At 36.1% G+C, this 12508-nt stretch overlaps 1 protein-coding gene across 1 annotated transcript in view; it reads right to left on the bottom strand.

Annotated features, from left to right (window-relative positions):
• Positions 1–12508, bottom strand: part of EPHA6 (EPH receptor A6) — a gene marked incomplete at both ends in the record, with an annotated part of 451179 nt that overhangs the window by 221662 nt on the left and 217009 nt on the right. The window lies entirely within an intron of this gene.

Here is a 12508-nt window from a genome sequence, read left to right as displayed (position 1 = left end):
TGTATCCTCTGCTGTTCAAATCAAGAAGGGGAGGTTACAGGCAGTCCTACAATTGGATCATCTGTGAGAATGTCTCTTTGCTTTTCATTGGATGGGGACTTCAGTGGCCTAACTGCACTGAGAGGAATTGCACAGCTCATGTAAGTAACCTAGTGTGCACAATACAGATGCATGGGAAATACAATATAAAGTACAAATTGTCCAGTAATTATTATATGTATACACATAATATTTATTAATATTTTTATAGGTTATATATTCCCAATGGTCAGAATATTATAGTCTAGTCTATAGTATTGGAGTAATCATCAGACTTACATTACACTAAGATTTTTTCCCATATATTTAACAGCAGAAATAAATGGGTGGTAATCACATAGTATAATTATTCATAAGTAAATAAATAAAGGTTGACTGAGCCTTCATCCTTTCAAGGTTGATTAAAATGAGGATCCAGATTGTTGGGGGCAATATGCTGAATCTGTATACCACTTAGAGAGACCTATAAAGCACTGTGAACTGGTATATAAGTCTAAGTACTATTGCTTTTGCTAAATCATAATATGCCACAAATTTGCATTAGGTTACAAATGAGATTAAAAAAATTACAAATCATTCACGGAGATTATGATGCCTACTTCTCCACTATCCCTAGGAGATAGAAGAAAAGCATTATATGAAATATGCTATTTGTAAAAAAAAGTTCCCAGCTTTAACAATTTTGTACCCTTATGGCTGAGAGGAAGATTTGAATTTCTGAGAGAATATTGTGATCCTTTCACAGAATGACTTCTACCATAGGTTAGAATAATCCTCTATATAAATATTTTAGAAATTATTTGTGACAAATCACAAAACGCTGAATTACCAATAGCACGTGGTAAAGTTGCTTCTTCCTTTTCTCCCCGAATCGTCCTTTCTTACTAGCTTAATTTATCACTATATTTTTCCTGTGCAAATGGGATCAAAGCTTTGATTACTTGCTATTGCTATTTAATATTCTAATTTTCTTATAACGCCCACATGGGGCCCAAGGGCATCTTTGTAAATTTAATGCTAGACTCTAGTATTCTGTTTCTAGCATGCTAGCATTTTAACATTAATCTTACTATTATAATTAGTTTTCAAATAAAGTTTGAAATGTACTAATTGTCTAAGTGTATTAGGAAATTCTATGCATCAATTCATATCTCAATTTAGTTGCAATAAGAATTACAGTTTTATATATACTTTAGGTGGATTACAGCTTCCAGGCCTGGACTACAAAAATCTGTGTTAAATATTAGCAATGGAATCTTCTCTATTTCTTTACTGTCATCTTGTGCCACTTTGAACTTTTGCAATCCAGATCTGGTAGAAGTTAATGGAATTTATAATCATCATTATAAATTATGCACACGGGACTATCGGATATTGAAAAACATTGCCTGTGCAAAAGGTCAGAATATGATTGGAGTCCTGGGACTGATCAGACTGTACTCCAACAATACTTGGTCTTACTGTCGTATATTCTTAATTTTCTTCTCCATCTATAAATTTACAAATAATCCAAATTTTGCAAAATACTGCCACTGAACCTGCTGATCAACATCCACAGGGCTTTTTTTGTCATAGAACGCTCAGAACGGAGTTCCGGCACCTTTTTTTGGATGGAACCTTGTAGGGTAGGCAAGGCGGGTTGTACAACATGTGTGAGTTCCGGCACCTTTTTCTTTTACAGAAAAAGCACTGAACATCCGTATGTGAAATCAGATTTATGAACATATAGGCTTGTTTAAACATGAAAAGTAAACCAAAAAATTATGTACATTCTTGATTAAGATTGATTTAAATTGTTGCTAAAGAATATAAATAGATATTTTAATATAGCTGAATTTCCACCAAAAGAAAAAGAAGGTCCAGAATAATCTTTGCTTCCTTTTATTGTCAAATATTAGACTGTTAAAATCTTATCTTCCAAAAGATACTATCCTAGCTTACTCTGCTAGTATTTTGTAGGAAGATAGGTATGTCTTTTTTCTATTGCTTTTTAAAGAGCATATTAAATAGAAATCTAAAAAAGTAAAAACTAAAATTAAAAATGAGAATATATAAACATGCATGTTCAATATTTCTACTTTGAATGACACTTTAGAGTGACTGTAATCTATGAGAATAATTAATTATTTATTAAACAAATGTATATAGCTGCCCAACTAACACATAGTTGACTCCAGGTTAATTACAGCATTTAAAACTCTACCACATTAAAACCACAAATACATGCCATTTACTTCTGTGTTAATTGGTATATTGAAGTCTGGACAATATAAAAATTCTTGTAAGTAGTTTATTCCTTTTTGGAATAAATCCTTCAAATTGCAGCAAAACCACTGTACAACATCCTCCATCTGAAAGGCAGAATACACATCAAGAATAGGTTTAGAAATAACATGAAAAGTCACAAAAGGATCTCAGAGATTTATCCTTATTTTAAAAATGGTCATCCATTACATCAATCAAAACATTTTTTTACTGAAATCATGTCTAAAATCAGTTGAATTGAATCTATTATGGATTGATTAAGCTGTCCAATTTAGTTCCAAATTTATTATTCCAAATCTTAATTTTGCCTCAGTCCATTTTCAAATCAATAGTATCAGCAACAAAATGCCAGATGTATAACAGCCTCCCAAGTCAGCCATCCATGGTAAAGTAAATATAATATTTTTTTTAAATTGTCAAAAATCTAATTAGGTAGCTACTCTAATGATTTATTGGCCAAATATTATAGCTTTCATGTGAAAAACTTGAAATGTTTTATAATGTCATAAAACAATACTAAAACCTCAATAGAATTTTCATAGAAATCCTTCGGTCCTTCCGCCGTGACCTGAAGACGTGGTGGGCCTGGACTGACTACGGTTTTAATTAGCTTTTTACTGGTTTTTAAATTGTCATATAATTATTGTATTTATTGTTTAATTCTTTTTTAAATTTTCTATTTTATGTTTTTAATTTTTATTGTTGTGTGCCACCCTGAGTCCTTAGGGAGAAGGGCGGCATATAAATTTAATAAAATAAATAAATAAATAAATAATGACATGCCATCAAATGTGAGAGCGACTTGTGAAAAATTTAGAATATTAATGATGTCACAGAATTAACTCGCTCTCTACATGGGGCTTCCCTTGAAGACCACTCGCAGGCTCCAGCTGGTACAGAATGCAGCCGCGAGAGTTGTCTTGGGAGTCTCCCGGTACTCCCATGTTACACCTTTGCGCCGCGAGCTGCATTGGCTGCCAGTTGTCTTCCAGGTGAGGTTCAAGGTTTTGGTAATGGTTTTTAAAGCCCTACATGGCATGGGTCCGGAGTACCTTGGGGATCACCTGCTGCCGGCGTCAACTTCCCTCTGCCCTGTGCGTTCCCACAGAGAGGGCCTCCTCAGGGTGCCACCGGTCACAGAATGTCGGCTGGTGGCCCCCAGGGGGAGGGCCTTCTCTGTGGGCACCCCGGCTTTATGGAATCAGCTGCCGGTTGAGCTCCGGATGGCATCTGACCTTCGCTCCTTCCGACGCGACTTGAAGACCTACCTATTTGAACAAGCTGGCCTGGCCTGATGGGGGATGCGTTGGGGTTTTTTATTGGGGATTTTTTACATTTTTCTACTGTTTTTTAGTGCGGGCTCGTATTTAATTCTCTTTTTAATTTTTGTATTTTGTATTTTTATATATGCCCTGTTCACCGCCCTGAGTCCTTCGGGAGAAGGGCGGTATACAAATATAATAAACTTAAACTTAAACTTAAACTATAATTATTTCTTTTGGGTCAAGATAAGAAGTGGTTCCTGACTTACAACTATAATTATTTCTTTGGGGTCAAGATGAGAAGTGGTTCCTGACTTACGTATAACTATAATTATTTTTTTTGGGTCAAGATAAGAAATAGTTCATGACTCTGCACATCCACTGACATTAAATTATGTAATAAAATATGTGGATTTGAATGCATATTTATTCTAATATATTATTAGAAAACTAATTTTTACAAACAATTTTCTTCAAAATAGGGTCCTTTCCCCTAGTACATGCCTAGTGATAGAGTTTTATTTTGGTGTTTAAACCATTACAAATTTTGGAAAGTGCATGTCATACTCATAACTCTATAACTTAATAACTTCAATCAGAACAGAGCTGGAAGGGATGTTGTCAGTCTTCTAGTCCAACCCTCTGCTCAAGCGGGAGACCCTATACCCTATACCAAGGGTAGGCAACCTTGGCTCTTTTATGACTCATGGACTTCAACTCCCAGAATTCCTGAGCCTGTGATGGCTCAGGAATTCTGGGAGTTGAAATCCATGAGTCATAAAAGAGCCAACGTTGCCTACCCCTGCCCTATACCATTTCAGACAGATAGCTGTCCAGTCTTTTCTTAAAAACCTCCAGTGTATTAATGTATTTAATGTATTAAAGAATATTTTTTATTTTTAAAATAAATTTCAGAAGTACAAATTAGATTAGTTTGTACAAACTGTTAATCAAATGAAAATTTCTCCCAATATTACAAATATCCAGTCTTATCTACAGAGGTTGTATAGCCACACTAGTCATGATAATTCTACAAGGAATAAACCCAACTGGCTATTTGATTTGATCTAAATTTTATAAATATATACAGATTTTATAAATATATTTATCTGGTCTACAGGGATCATCCTAAAGAGGAGACATAGTGCAAGAAATATGTTTTAATGAATAGTAATCTTTCATTTCATAGCAACATCAGTCTGAAAATAACTAATAATCCAGCTATCCTTTCAGGCACACTATATAGTGCAGAAATGTTATGGTTGATTTTACAAATCTGTTTAAAAGCCCTAAGGCCAGACACAAAATGAGATCATCATGGGGACTGAATACATTAAAATAAGAATCAGTCCTTTATAGATATAATATGATAACATGCTGAGAAAGTCCAAACAATCAGAGTCTTGGAATAACTGAACTGTGGAGAGTACTGATTGCTAGATTCAAAATGAAAATAAGGAAGCTCTTTTAACAGGTCGATGCATATGCAATCAGAATTTGAAATAAACATCTCAGTGCCCAATGCAGCTGCAGTCAAGTAGAAGTCAAATCCTGTCAGATTTTCACATGTAAGCTTTCCATAGAGACTTTCCCAGAACCTGTTGGTCAAATGTGTTTTAAAAGTTTTATAATAGTAATAAAATAGAGAAAGGTATATCACAGAATTGGAAAAAATGATTTCTTTTTGTAATCTATTATATATCTTAAAATATATGTTCAATATTGTATTGCAGATTTAAAGTGAATACTATGTGAAAGAGATTGGAATTCTTTGTGTTAAAAGAAATGAACACATGGTTCCCTGGAGGCTGGAAAAGTATTTTTTCGTTTAGAAGTGAGAACATTAGTAACTTGTGGCATGGTGAAACATTAGCGAACATACTGGAAAGTGAATGTCATTTATAGCTCTATTTATCTAATTCTCTTCCTGCAAACACAAACACACACACACAAACACACATATATATGTATTTGTATATGTATATATGTGTGTGTGTATATATATATATATATATATATATATATATATATATATATATATATATATATATATATATATATATATATATATATATACAAATTATTCAAATTGCTAATAAAGAATTTGGGAGGCTAAGATGATCATTTCGAACTCATTTATGTTCTCATCAGTTAGTCATACCCTTTATCTGAGATTCGAACCCGGGCTGATTGTATATCAGGCAGTGTTTTAACCTCCTGAGCCACGGGGTTCTTTCTCTCTTATATTAGCTGGAAGGCAAGGCAAATGTATGTTTAAGTATTTGTCAAGGCTTTTTGAATGGACCTTGCTAATTAACTCTTTCATTCCTGTTTTGGCCCGGCTCAGGGCTTATCCACAGGAACTAGTCAACTTATGACAGCTCATTATTTGTGCAAATTATTCAAATTGCAAATAAAGAATTTGGGAGGCTAAGATGATCATTTCGAACTCATTTATGTTCTCATCAGTTAGTCATACCCTTTATCTGAGATTCGAACCCGGGCTGATTGTATATCAGGCAGTGTTTTAACCTCCTGAGCCACGGGGTTCTTTCTATCTTATATTAGCTGGAAGGCAAGGCAAATGTATGTTTAAGTATTTGTCAAGGCTTTTTGAATGGACCTTGCTAATTAACTCTAATTAGCAAGGTCCATTCAAAAAGCCTTGACAAATACTTATATATATATATATATATATATATATATATATATATATATATATATATATATATATATATATATATATATATATATATATATGTGTATGTATGTATATGTATATGTATATGTATATGTATATGTATATGTATATGTATATGTATATATGTGTGTGTATATATATATATGTATATATATATATATGTATATATTGTTGTTGTTAGCTGCGAAGTCGTGTCCGACTCATCACGACCCTATGGACAACGTTCCTCCAGGCCTTCCTGTCCTCTACCATCTTCTGGAGTCCATTTAAGCTCACGCCTACTGCTTAAGTGACTCCATCCAGCCACCTCATTCGCTGTCGTCCCCTTCTTCTCTTGCCCTCAATCTTTCCCAGCATTAGGCTCTTCTCCAGTGAGTCCTTCCTTCTCATTAGGTGGTCAAAGTATTTGAGTTTTAGCTTCAGGATCTGGCCTTCTAAAGAGCAGTCAGGGTTGATCTCCTCTAGGACTGACCGGTTTGACCGCCTTGCAGTCCAAGGGACTCGCAGGTGTCTTCTCCAGCACCATAGTTCAAAGGCTTCAATTCTTTGGCGCTCAGTCTTTTTTATGGTCCAGCTTTCACTGCCATACATTGCAACTGGGAAGACCATAGCCTTGACTATACGTACTTTTGTTGGCAGGGTGACGTCTCTGCTTTTTAGTGTACTGTCTAGATTTGCCATTGCTTTCCTCCAGAGGAGCAAGTGTCTTTTAATTTCTTGGCTACAGTCCCCATCTGCAGTGATCTTGGAGCCCAGGAAAATAAAATCTGTCACTACCTCCATTTCTTCCCCATCTATTTGTCAGGAATTGAGAGGGCCGGATGCCATGATCTTGGTTTTCTTAATGTTAAGTTTCAAGCCAACTTTTGCACTCTCCTTCTTCACCCGCAACAAGAGGCTCTTTAGTTCTTAATCACTTTCTGCCATTAGAGTGGTATCATCTGCATATCTTAGGTTGTTGATATTTCTTCCAGCAATCTTAATTCATCTAGCCCTGCCTTTCTCATGATGTGCTCTGCATACAAATTAAATAGGCAGGGCGACAGTATACAGCCTTGCCGGACTCCTTTCCCAATTTTGAACCAATCAGTGGTTCCGTGTCCAGTTCTCACTGTTGCTCAAGGTTTCTCAAGAGACAAATAAGATGGTCTGGTCTGGTACGCCCATCTCTTTAAGAACTTGCCACAGTTTGTTATGATCCATGCAATCAAAGGCTTTAGCATAGTCAATGAAGCAGAAGTAGATGTTTTTCTGGAACTCTCTAGCTTTTTCCATGATCCAGCGTGTGTTGGAAATTTGATCTCTAGTTCCTCTGCCTCTTCGAAATCCTACCTGTACTTTTGGTAGTTCTCGATCCACATACTGCTGGAGTCTAGCTTGTAGGATTTTAAGCATAACTTTACTAGTATGAGAAATGAGTGCAATGAGTGCAACCGGTCAATTTCATCCTCTTCAGCACCGGTGGTTGGGGCATAGACTTGGACTACTGTGATATTGAATGGTTTGCCTTGGATTCGAACTGAGATCATTCTGTCATTTTGAGGATTGTATCCCAGTATTGCTTTTCCTACTCTTTTATTGACTATGAAGGCTACTCCATTTCTTCTGAGGGATTCTTGCCCGCAGTAGTATACCTGATGGTCATCTGAATTAAATTCACCCATTCCTGTCCATTTTAGTTCACTGATACCTAAGATGTCGATGTTTAGTCTTGTCATCTCTTGTTTGACCACGTCCAGCTTTCCTTTATTCATGGATCTTACATTCCAGGTTCCTATGGAGAAAAAATCTTTACAGCATCGGACTTTCCTTTCACCACCAGACACATCCACAGCTGTCTGAGTGTCTGTGTGTGAGTGTATGTGTGTGTGTGTGTGAGAGAGAGTGTGTGTGTTTTTGTGTGTGTGTGCATGTGTTCCAAAGCCTCATGCCTGATTGTCCAGAATATTCAGAATCATGGGTAAGCCACATTAAATTTAAAGAAACACTTTTCAAAACTTTACAAAACAACTAATACAATTTTTTTTATTTAAAATAGGAATCTTGCAAGCCAGTTGCAATGTGAAAATAATGTATGATTAAGCAGATAATTACAAAGCAAACATTGGAAAAAAACAAACATTGATAAAAAAATCCAGCTTAATCCTAAAATAAGACTCATAAATTCCTTTCAAGAAATCTCTACAGAAAATTAGTAGTTGGTCAGAGGTTTCCTAAAAACTGGAAGCTATCAGCCAGATGAATTGGTCACTGAGACCAGAGGTTTATTCTTCCAAGCTTTTGGACTCCTGCTGGAGCAATCCACAATGAACTTTCCTCTCTCCAGAATGTGTGCACTGGTCCGTTCTATGCATAGTATTTATATGGTGCCTGGCTCTGTGTGTGTGGCTTTCAGTTGTTAATTTGGGTATTGATAGTTGGCTGTTAAATCACTGAGTGTTGTTTCCTTGTGTCTCTGTGCTCTTGCCTTTCAATTACTGTATCTGGTAAACTGGTGGTAAATCAGCACTCCTAATGACTAATATGAGCCTGTTTCTCAAGCTTCAATCATTTCTATGGCTGACTTTGTCTCTGCTCAGCCAACAATCATAGTAGTTGTAAAATTGGATGTGTGTCCTTGTTCATTGCAATATGAGGCTACCAATGAGTTTCGGTCTCCTTGTCTAACCGCTCACTCATGTTCTTGCAATCTGGTGATTAGCTTCCTCCCCATCTGTCCTACATGTTCACAGGGGCAATCCATGTTAGGAATCCAGTAAATTACATTGGAAGTTTTTCCCACCTCCAAACAATCTTTTTAGTGCATGTTTTGTCTTCATATGGTAGCCTCTGAGCAGTGGGCAATTCCCACTTGCAGATCAAGTTGTGTTCTACTGCTTCCAAAATGTTTTTGATGTATGGCAGGGTTTGCCATATAGTTAGTATTTTACCTTCTTTCTTCTTTTCTCTTTTCTCTCCCCTGTATGTTGCACAGGCATTGTGTAAAAAATGCTTGTGAGTACCCATTCTGCCAGAATTATTCATGTAGGTACCTGTTTTCCAGTTGGTTTGCTTGCTGGGTACTACAATGGATTCATATAGTGTTCTGATGCAAGTCTTTTTATGTGATGGTGGATGGTTGTAGAGTTTTGAAAGAATAGTCATCAACACTCCAATCAACAAATAAAAAGCCACACACAACCAGGCACCACATAAATACTATGTATAGAATAGCCCAAAGCAAACATTCTGGTAGAGAAACATTCCCTGAGGATGGGCTCCACCCGAGTCCAAAAGCTTGGAAGACTAAACCTCTGATCCCAGTGAGCGATCCAGATTGGATCTTGCAAGAAACAAAATGTTTCCTGTACAACTATACTTCTAATTACTGCATTTGATTTTATGTGTTTATTAATGAGATTTAACCCCATCCTTAACCTGAAGGAACATTAGACAGTATCTACGTACATTTATATGTGCATATATACAAAAACTGTATAGATTTATAGTCCTAGTCTTCAATCATTTCTTCTGTACATCAGAAATATTTATGAACTCTATTCAGCTGACAGAGTAAAATTCAGCCTCATTTGTCAATATCACTAAACTAAATGTCAGTTTTAATAAACAATATATTATTTGGTTTTATTTACTGATATACTAGTTGAACTTTCTTAGCTATATTGAATATAACTTCCATTAATTATCTAGTTGAATTCATTTTCGAGTGCTTTTATGATGTGTAAAACTCTTGATGTATTAGAATATGTCAATGGCTGCTCTTCACATATTAAATAGAAAATCAGACACAAAATTGCTGCATACTAAAACAGAATGTTAATTGAACTGCCACAAATAATTTTGTACTGTAGAATTTAGTAACTGCTATTTTCCTGACTTAAAGCTTAGATTGTTGATTCAGAAAAGACTCAGTACCAGGATCTCTAGCTACTATAAATTTTCTTGTTCATTACTATCTCCCCAACATCTTGACATGAGTAGTTTCTTAATACTGCTTATTCACTGCATACAACATTTGGGCTATATTTATATGAATTCTGACAAATAAATAACTGCAGTATATTCAGGGGTAGATTAGTTATTTTCAGTTATAGAAAGGGTTGTCACTTTCTATACATGGAAACATCTGGAAGCATCCAATATTCTTTTTATGATCTTCTGCAACTTTCTTCATTTTTATCCAAATAAAAACACATTGGTGTATTGATGTGATTTTTGATGTGACATTTGAACAAACGTCAAAATTTATCTTTACATTTTAGAATTTTTTTATTTTATTTTTTTCAATAAACCAATGTATTTTTTCTTGGACAGAAATGAAGAAAATTACAGAAAAACATTTTATACAAATGATTTAATTTTTAATGGACTTTAATTAATTTGTGGTTGCTTCTGATTTCTGATATCTAACCATTCAGCAGTTGAATATCATTGTAATCATTTTTGTATTGTGATAATAGTTCAATAACTACAATTCTCTAATCGTGCCCAATAAAAGAAATATCCCAAAATAAAACAAAACACCATTTTTACTGCTGCTAAATGATGAAATTAATTCTTCTGTACTGTGACATTGTATCCAGCAACTATTACTTGCATCCTACTTAGTGGCAGAAACAAATGGAATGACAAAAGACTTAGAACAGCAATTTAATACCGAGTGTAATTCATGCTGCATTTTCTCTGATAAGGGTCCATTTTTTCAGTAGTTATCTTCCATTCTATCAAGACTATTGTAGAAAAATTTCAAAAGAATCTCACTATCACAAATAATTAGCATAAATAAAGCAAAATAAAAATAACTTTCACTTTACCCTTCAACAGAAGTACATATTATACTGCTTTAACAATCCTTTCAGTGGGAATGTTGATTATTCTACATGGTCATGTATTTTTACTGCAAAAAAAACCCTGCTATATTACTTTATAGTTTAAAAAAAATGCAAAACAATATTGACTGACAGGTAAGAAATTTAATTTTGGTTAAGACAATGCTTTCATAACATTTTCAATAACTAACATTGATCCTAGACAATGTTTAAAAATTTCATCAACTTGAATTATAGGATGTTTACAAGAGAGGTTCCTGTAAGGAAGCAAGTTATGACTAAAAGGCAATGAGCAATAATGGATATTAAAAAGAGTCAGTTATAGGAGATGAATATATAAATTGAATTAGCTTTTCTAGTTCATTTCATTTACAAATGCAGGTTTATTGGATGTAAGTTTATACATCATTTGCAGGCTTATTGGATCATTGTGGTTTGTTCTGATCTGTGGTACACCTTATTAAAGAAATGGCCGTGTAATGTAATGTGTCTACATCCTAATACTGTGATTTAGGAGTGGTGGTGTTGGAATGATTAGAATCCAGTATTACAAGCTAATTCTGCCCACAGGAGCTCTATCCTAACGGTTCAAGGTTGACTCAGCCTTCCATCCTTCAGAAGTTGGTGAAACAAGGACCCAGATTGGGGGCAATATGTTGGCATTGTAAATTGCTCAGAGTGCTGTAAAGCACTATGGAGCGGTATATACCGTATTTTCCGGCGTATAAGATGACTTTTTAACCCATGAAAATCTTCTCAAAAGTTGGGGGGTCATCTTATATGCCCAGTCGTCTTATACGCCGGAAAATAGTACATAAATCAATCGAGCGCCCCCGTTCTTGCAAAGCAACTTCAAGCCTCCTTAGTCCAGTCCCCCCTCCAATGTGACTCTCTCTTCCCACCCCCAAGAGCCTCTAAGCCCCTCCCCCTCCCCCTTGCAAATGCCAGACCCTGGGAGCTCTTGCATTTATTCCAAAGGGTGGGTGGAAGGAAAAGCCCCTTTTGGCTCCGGCGTGGCTGCAAGTCGACGAGCCCGGGAAGGCATGCCCTCCCCTCTCACTGTGGAGGAAGCAGGGCAGGCTGGCGTTGGGTGGGAGCCGGCAGGGCAGTCCTGCGCACGTGCACGCTCCCCGGCTGCTAAGGAGTGCTTGGGGAGCCGTGGCAGGTACCTCACGCCCTTCCCTCTTGAGGCGGCACTGGCGGAGCCGTCCGGCGTTGGGTGGGAACCGACAGGGCTTTGCACCATCTGCATCAGATGGGTCTGAATCAGGCTTGTGTCGGACACTTGGCAACTGGCATGTAAGTATTTTCATATAAGATGAAAAATCTTGAAAATCTTCTCAAAAGTCGGGGGTCGTCTTATACGCCCAGTCGTCTTATACGCCGGAAAATATGGTAAATGTAAATGCTAT

This window comes from Vipera ursinii (assembly GCF_947247035.1).
Source record: "Vipera ursinii genome assembly, chromosome: 4".
Taxonomy (NCBI): domain Eukaryota; kingdom Metazoa; phylum Chordata; class Lepidosauria; order Squamata; family Viperidae; genus Vipera; species Vipera ursinii.
The sequence above is the reverse complement of the archived record's forward strand: the minus strand, read 5'-3'. Positions and strand labels throughout refer to the sequence as shown.